Source organism: Bombina bombina, chromosome 6 (genome assembly GCF_027579735.1).
Source record: "Bombina bombina isolate aBomBom1 chromosome 6, aBomBom1.pri, whole genome shotgun sequence".
Taxonomy (NCBI): domain Eukaryota; kingdom Metazoa; phylum Chordata; class Amphibia; order Anura; family Bombinatoridae; genus Bombina; species Bombina bombina.
The window spans coordinates 75,101,587-75,109,798 of NC_069504.1; positions in this window are offsets into that span (position 1 = coordinate 75,101,587).

Here is an 8,212-nt window from a genome sequence, read left to right on the forward strand (position 1 = left end):
TTGGGTTCAGAGTCCCTTTAACTTTTTTTGATATTCTTCAATACATTCTTCATCGTAATGCTTCTCTATAGGACATTTTACTCAAACTTTATTTTATCATTTACATTTAAAAGCTGTAGTTAAACATGCAAACAGTAATCTTTCTTTTGCTTTAAAACCCCCCTGAGATTAACATAATAAAGTGGTTTATTCAGTATGTGAGGGATCAAAGGAGTTAAAATAGGTCCCACCAGGAACAGTGGGAAATATACAGGCCAGTAAACACTCCTGTAATATAGCCACAACTGCACAGTTTCTGATTGAGTCTCCTCGTATCCCCCTGTACTATAATCTGCCAAAGGTTCATAAATCATTATGTAACATTGTTGGACACCCGATTGTCAGTGGTATTAACTCTATTTTGGAAAACCTCTCTTGCTAGTTGGACAGCATCTTACAACCCCTTGTCACTTCCTTGGCTGGTTATACTTGTGATACTAAACATGTATTGAGTATTCTAAGCAGAATTTCTTTGACCTCTACGTCAAGCTGGTTTACAATTAATGTTGTGGCCTTATACACTTCTATACTCCACGAGGCTGGTCTAAAAGCCATTGAGTATTTTTTTGAAACACCATACTAATTATAGCACTCTTTTTCAGAAATTTGTAGTCAGGTTTACTAATTTTTTATTGACACATAATTTCTTTACCTTTGAGGGCAATTTTTATCTCCAGAAATGTGGGACTGCTATGGGGGCAAAGTTTGCCCCCTCCTATGCCAACCTGATTTTAGATTGGTGGGAGAGGACCCACTTCTTTCGAGATACTAATCCCTATAGGTCCAATGTCCTTGTATACCAGCATTACATTGTTGACCTCTTAATGGTATGGGATGGTACATTTGAAGAGGCCAGGCATTTATCTGTTACCTCAACGATCATCATATTGGCTTGAGCTTTACTTATGAATTTAAAAAGCAATGTATAAACTTTTTGGATATTAAATTGACAGCCACTGTGAATGGCTGTATACATTCCACAGTTTACCGCAAGCCAATTACTGGAAATACTTTACTCCGCGCTACCAGTTGCCACCCCCGTCATGTTCCTTATGCCGTGGCCAAAGGCCAGTTTGTCAGACTTAGGCGGAACTGTTCTATACATGATGAATATGTACAGGAGGCAGAGGAACTAAGTGCCAGACTAAGAGCTAGAGGTTATAAAACCCAAGTTATCAACAAAGCTAGATATGAAGTTTATAAACTGGATAGAAATTCGGTATTGGTAGACAAAAAACAGGTACGAAAGACCTACACAAAGGGATCACTTTTGTGACTGAGTACAGTGCCCAGTAGGAGGACATTTACAAAATTGTGAGAAAACATTTTACCCTGTTATCGGCTGATGACAAGTTACAAAATACTGTTAAATCTGTCCTCAGGTGTTCTTACCGTAAATGTAGGACTATTGGTAACTATGTGTATCCTACCAAACTGACTACTACTAAACCCATCAGAAGCCTTTGGGTTTTACACAATGGTATGTTTAAATGTGGCCATAGATAATGTAAGCAATGTGATTTTGCGCAGATTTCAAATTCTTTCACCTCTATGACCACTGGGGAGGCTTTTAGAATATATGGTTGCCCTAATTTCACCAGCACTTATGTCATTTATCTCATCACATATGAATGCTGACACCTTCAATATATAGGTCTCACTGCTAGGGAAGTATCCTCTAGAATCAGGGAACATTTCTCTACCATCAATGTGGGCAAATCATCCACTCATATTGTACAGCATTTTGTAAATAATCATCATAAAGATTTAAGTACATTTAAATGGTGTGTTATCAAAAAAGTTAATGTTCCCAAATCAGGAGGAGGAGGCAACAGGCTTAAACTGCTCAATAAACGTGAGATATTTGTATAAGGTTGCCGTGTGTGTATCCACGTAATGATTATTTTGTGATTTTTTTTTTCTTGTTCCCATGCTGCATTTATATATTTGCTTTTAGGGTGATATCATTTTCAGCCAAGGTTATGTTGTTTATATATTGTATAGAATGATATGAATTTATTAATCTATAGGTTCACTATTATTGTGTGGTTTTGTATCCCCACCTGTTTTTGAATAACATATATCTTGCATTTGATTGATTTATAGAATGAGTCATATATTGTTTTGGTTTAATATTGGCTTTTTTTGTACATTAATTTATACTCTTCTGGTATAATACCTTTGCTGTATTGGGTGATGTACGGCTAATATTTTCCAAGGTGATATGGATTACTTTCTTGTCAATTATTTGTGTTACACACTGTTAGTCTGTTTGATAATAATTATTCATGTTCACTTTCTAAATTGTCTTTATATAACGTTTGTTCACTGTATATATGCATATATTTGCTCTTGCATGTTCATTTGCTATCAATGTGTATTGGTGCTTTAAGTGAGAGAGGTATGTACTCTGTATTATCCAGTTAGAATTTGTTTTACTCCTTTTTAAAGGACTCGCAAATATTCAGTTACCATTAGGCTATGATTACGGCCAAGTACGGCTGAAACGCGTAAGCCGCTGGCTTACACTTGTTTAAAAAGATAGATAAACCCTTTTATTACCCATTCTCCAGTTTTGCATAACCAACACTATTATATTAATGTACTTTTTAACTCTGCGATTACCTTTTATCTAAGCCTCTGCAAACTGCCTCCTTATCTCTGTGCTTTTTACAAACTTGCATTTTAGCCACTTTGTGCTCACTCTTGTGGAGTGATGCAGAAACCAGCACTATGTTATCTATATGGCACACATAAACTAGCACTGTCTGGCTGTAAAAAGCTAATACAATGCACTGAGATAAGAGGCGGCCTGCAGGGTCTACAAACAGGAAGAGATTTAGAGGTTATAATGGTTGTGCAAAGCTGTGGGATGGGTAGTAAAGGAGTTGTCTATCTTTTTAAACAAGTACTAGTGTTGTATGTAGTAAGAACACTTCAGAGCACTAGAGATACATATATTTTATGTGTAATTAAAGGTGTAAGCAATTTCAATCTAATGTTTGTGTTTTTCTGAGTGATATATAATCCAATATGCTGTGAAAACACATTTTCCTTGCAGGAGCCAACTGCCTTAGTGCCAAACATTTTCATAAAATGACAAAAGACCAAGGCACCAGCGAGCCAATTGTGCCTTTATTCCTGTGATGTGTAAAAATTCATCTTACATTAGATTCAAATTTAGATTGTGAAATTAATATACAAAGGTTAAAATGCGTCTTTACAGAGCTAGTGAAATTCCCTTTTTTCACTCCTAGTAATATTGTTCATCATGGATATTACCAATAAAAGATGGTTAAGCTCATAATTTGTAATTGACAGATCTAACATTGCATTCAATCTCAAGCAGGTGGCCTCTATTTTTTTTAGCTAATCTTCTATTTATACAAATTTCCAGTCATTCAAACAGTGCTTCACAAGTCCAAGGAGCCAGAGCCCAATAGCTCCAAGCATTTTTGCTCCTGTGATTTTGTATATACCTCCTGAAATTGGTGCACCCAATGTGTTTAGCGTGCTTTCTATAGTGAAGTACTGCTTCTTCAACAAAGAATACCAAAGGAATCAAGCAAATTTGCTAATTGAAGTACATTTAAAATCAGATGTTCTATCTAAATCATTAAAAAAGGGGTTTCATATTCCTTTGTTTAATTTTAATTTACTGTTCCTTTTAAAATTGCTCCAAATCAAAATAACAGAACTGTTGAAGAAAAAGATAATTAAAGGGACATGAAACCTATCATTTTTCTTTCATGATTTAGGTAGAACATACAATTTTACACAACTTTCCAGTTTTACTTCTATTATCCAAATTTGTTTCATTCTCTTAGTATCATTTTGTTGAAGGAGCAGCAATGCAGTACTGGTTTCTAACTAAAAACATGGGTGAGCCAATGACAATCAGTTTGTGTGTGTATACACACACACACACACACACACACACACACACCCACACACACACCTAGGTTCTTTGCTGCTCCTGAGCCTTACTAGATAAACCTTTCAGCAAAGGATAACAAGAGAAGGAAGCAAATTAAATAATATAAGTAAATTGGAAAGTTGTTTAAAATTGTATTCTCTGTCTAAATCAAGAATGTTTATGACTTTACTGTCCCTTTAAGCATCCCCTTTCATACAAGTGTGTCCCCTCTTCAATATTGTGCCTTGCTATGAAATGTAATAGAAATCTGCCAACCCCAACAGTGCTGGTTTTTGATTGATCGCACACAGTTCTCTTTTAGATTCTGTGCCCCATTCAATACAGATCTTACAATTCACCATGGGCATTTTTACACACATAATATCTTCTTTACTTGAGTGTAAACTTATTTTGGAGGGGTCCACAGCAGCTGCCGTGCAGCAACTATTCACACGTAACCCAATATTTATGTTATTGTTTCCTGTACAAAAGAAAGACTTGCCAAAAAAATAAGAATAGTATACAATGTAACAAGGTTATCATTGTTTATAAATATCTAGTTCATCTCAAAAGAAACTAATCATGAGATCTAATCAGGAAACATTGTATTAGAAGCACATGCAATTGTTTATGCAGATTGAATTTCACAGTCTTTTAATATCTGAGAAGCAGACAAATCCCTGATATAACTATTGCCTCTTCTATACCACATTCCTCCTAGATTATTCCTGTGAAATAATGGTCGTTCCCATTCTTGAAAATATTAATGCAGCATTTATGTTTGAATGAGTGAAACATGTAGCACACACTGGCTGCTGATGAACACTTTTAGTATTTTATTTTGTGTGTCCTTTCTTTATTTTTAGTGTTACAATCCCTTTGCCAGAAGATGTAAAGGACTATTTACTTGATGACGGTACTCTAGTGGTTTCTGGAAGGTAAGTTTTTGTTTTATCTCATACGTATAGTACATGTTAAGACAAGGCACTGTCTTTAACCCCTTCCTACGGTTATGATGTTCCATGCCATCCTAACTGCACTGGGCTACAGCACCGTTAGGACGGCATGGAATGTCCTAGCCTATTGGCTGTCCTGAAGCCATAGCCTCTTCCTAAATGGGATTGTGGACTTGAATGTGTGCCTAGGGTCAAAGTCACTCCCCTCTGACACAATCCTATCAATGAAATCACACAATCGCATGATTTCAATTTTTACTTATTTGTTTACATCAGAAATTTGTTCCTGGCAGAAAGGGGTTAACAAGATTGTACTGCAAAAAACCCCGATATATATGTAGATTGTTTGCAATGCGTAAAGGATATGAACCCTCAAATGTTTCTTTCATGATTCAGACAGAACATGTAACTTTAAACAACTTTCCAATTCAATTCTGTTAATTAAATTTCTTCCTTATCTTTGTATACTTAGGTAGGCTCAGGAGCAGTAATGCACTACTGGGAGTTAGCTGCTGATTGGTGGTTGCACATAGATACCTCTACTCAATGTGTTTAGCTCCAATTAATGCGTTGCTGTTCCTACAACAAAGTATAGTAAGAGAATGATGCAAAATAGATAACAAAAAATAAATTGGAATTTCATAGAAAAACTTGGCCAAAAGACCAGAGAATTTTTAGCATTTTTGCTATGACTCCATTTAAAAGATTTTCTGGGATCCCCTTTGTTCAGAAGCAGCAGACATGCCTGGCTTTGCCTTTGTTTTTTGCAGTTAGGCCGCTAATTGCAGCTGCACACCACTTCTGAAATTCTCAGCAGTGAAGGGTTTAATCAGGTAACTTGTAAGGTTAATTTTAGCTGTAGTGTAGAGATTACCCTCTCACCTGACACATCCAACACCCTGATCATTACCGGCTCTTTCCCAAAAAGCTTCTTTCCCTCCCTCAACCCCTACTGGTCACCATCATCTCAGGTACTGGCAGAGAGTCTGCCAGTATGCAGTTTAGGGATATTATTTTTATTTTTTAAATTTCTTGAGTGTAGGGATCCCCCCTCACTAGATGTCGCCATCTTAGGTACTGTCAGCTTCTTACCAGTACCTAGTTTGTTGTTGTTGGTTTTTTACATTTTCTCTGACTGCCGGGACCACAGCATGAGGCAGAAGGTTGGACGTAGCTACTACAACAGGGTAGGTAGGCTAGGCAAAGTATCCTGTGACATAGTAGCTATGTGCATACAGCTTAAAGGGTTAAAATTGTATGTTTTATCTGAATCATGAAAGAACAAAATTAGTTTTAATGTTCCTTTGAACTAACTATAACGCTTTCCATTGCTAAAACAGAACATTTACATATTTTCTTAAAAGTAAAGCTATTTTCAGGTATGTGTGTGTATATGTATATAAATCTATATCTATCCCAAACAAAGGAGAGGAGGTAACAGAGAGTTGATGCTGAAAAAGAGGGAAGTATGGTGGATACAACACCTCAAAACTTTATATCCGAATGGGTTAAACAAAGATTATGATCTCCATTATCTCCATTTGTTTTTATGATTTTTTTTTATTTTTTATAAAAGTGTAATTGTATATTAATGGAATCGTAAGGTTATACACCATCTTGTATGACATTGATACAATGTATAATATGAAGAGTTACTATGATAAATACAAAGTTATACTAAGACTTTTGTGAAAGGGATATTGCTACAAAAAACCTGACCGGTAGGGGGTATTGACATTGTTTTTTCTATGGAAACTAAGAAAGCTAATTAAGATAATTTGCATACAGGTGGTATATTAGGGAGGTGTCTAACCTTAATCTATAGCATGACTAAGGGTCTACGTGACTCGAAACGTTGCTGTTTTTATCCTGATGTTGCTTAAATAAATAAAAGAAGAATTTTTTTAAAGTATTGTGCTGACGCTATCGTTTGTTTTGTGGATTTATATATAGGAGGTTGGCAGGCCTCAGCGTGCGTGCCCAAGTGTTGAAAAGCTGTGAAGCTTACTTATAGACTCTCACACCAAGAGAGTTGATTATATTCCATAAATGGCTTGATGCATTTACATTTTTTGTTTAAGTAAATCTGACAATTTCTGATTTACCATCTTCTGCAGGTCAGAATCTCCAACTTGTTGCCAAACAGACTACAACAGTAATGACGAAGATGAGGTCCAGGTAAGAATGAAGCTTAATATACTACAATCTGCTTTACAATTTATAAGGATCATAACTGCTAGCAGTTAAAGGGCCACTAAACCCAAAATCTTTCTTTCATGATTCAGATAGAGAATAGAAATTTAAACAACATTACAATTTACTGCTATTATTTATTTTGCTTCATTTTTTAGATATCCTTAGTTGAAGAAAAAGCAATGCAAATGGTGAGCCAATCACACGAGGCTTCTATGTGCAGCAACCAATCAGCAGCTGCTGAGCATATCTAGATATGCTTTTCAGCAAAGAATATCAAGAGAATAAAACAAATTAGATAATATAAGTAAATTATAAAGATGTTTAACATGGCATTCTCTTTCTAAATCATAAAAGAAAAAATGTGGGTGTCATGTCCCTTTAAGTCTTTCTTTGTAAGCAGTTGTATTCCTGTGTTATTTAGATTATCGCAAAATCCTATCAGGTATGGGAGATCTAGGTAAAGATGAGTCACAGTACTCTGATAAGGTTTAAAACTACCTTGACATAGCATCAAAATGCACTCTAGTCTAGACAACATCAATTTTAATATGTTTGCATGTGTTGACTAGGTGAGAATTAAAAGTGCAGGCTTAAAGGGACATTAAAGTGGTTAAATTTTACATGTTTTAAAATCAGGTCCGTAATCTAAGCAATATTTTACAGGGACTTTACATCATCACTTCTGAAGAAGATGCAAAGTAACTTACTATTCTAATACCCCACTCTCTGAATGCCCACTTCATAATTCATATTTCTTTCCTATGGCATGGAGAGTCCACAACGTCATTCCAATTACTAGTGGGATATTAAACTCCTGGCCAGCAGGAGGAGGCAAAGAGCACCCCAGCAAAGCTGTTAAAGGGCCATGAAACCCACATTTTTTTCTTTCATGATTTAGAAAGAGAATGCAATTTTAAACATCTTTCTAATTTACTTATATTATCTAATTTGTTTTATTCTCTTGATATTCTTTGCTGAAAAGCATATCTAGATATGCTCAGTAGCTGCTGATTGGTTGCTGCACATAGATGCCTCGTGTGATTGGCTTACCATGTGCATTGCTTTTTCTTCAACTAAGGATATCTAAAAAATGAAGCAAAATAAA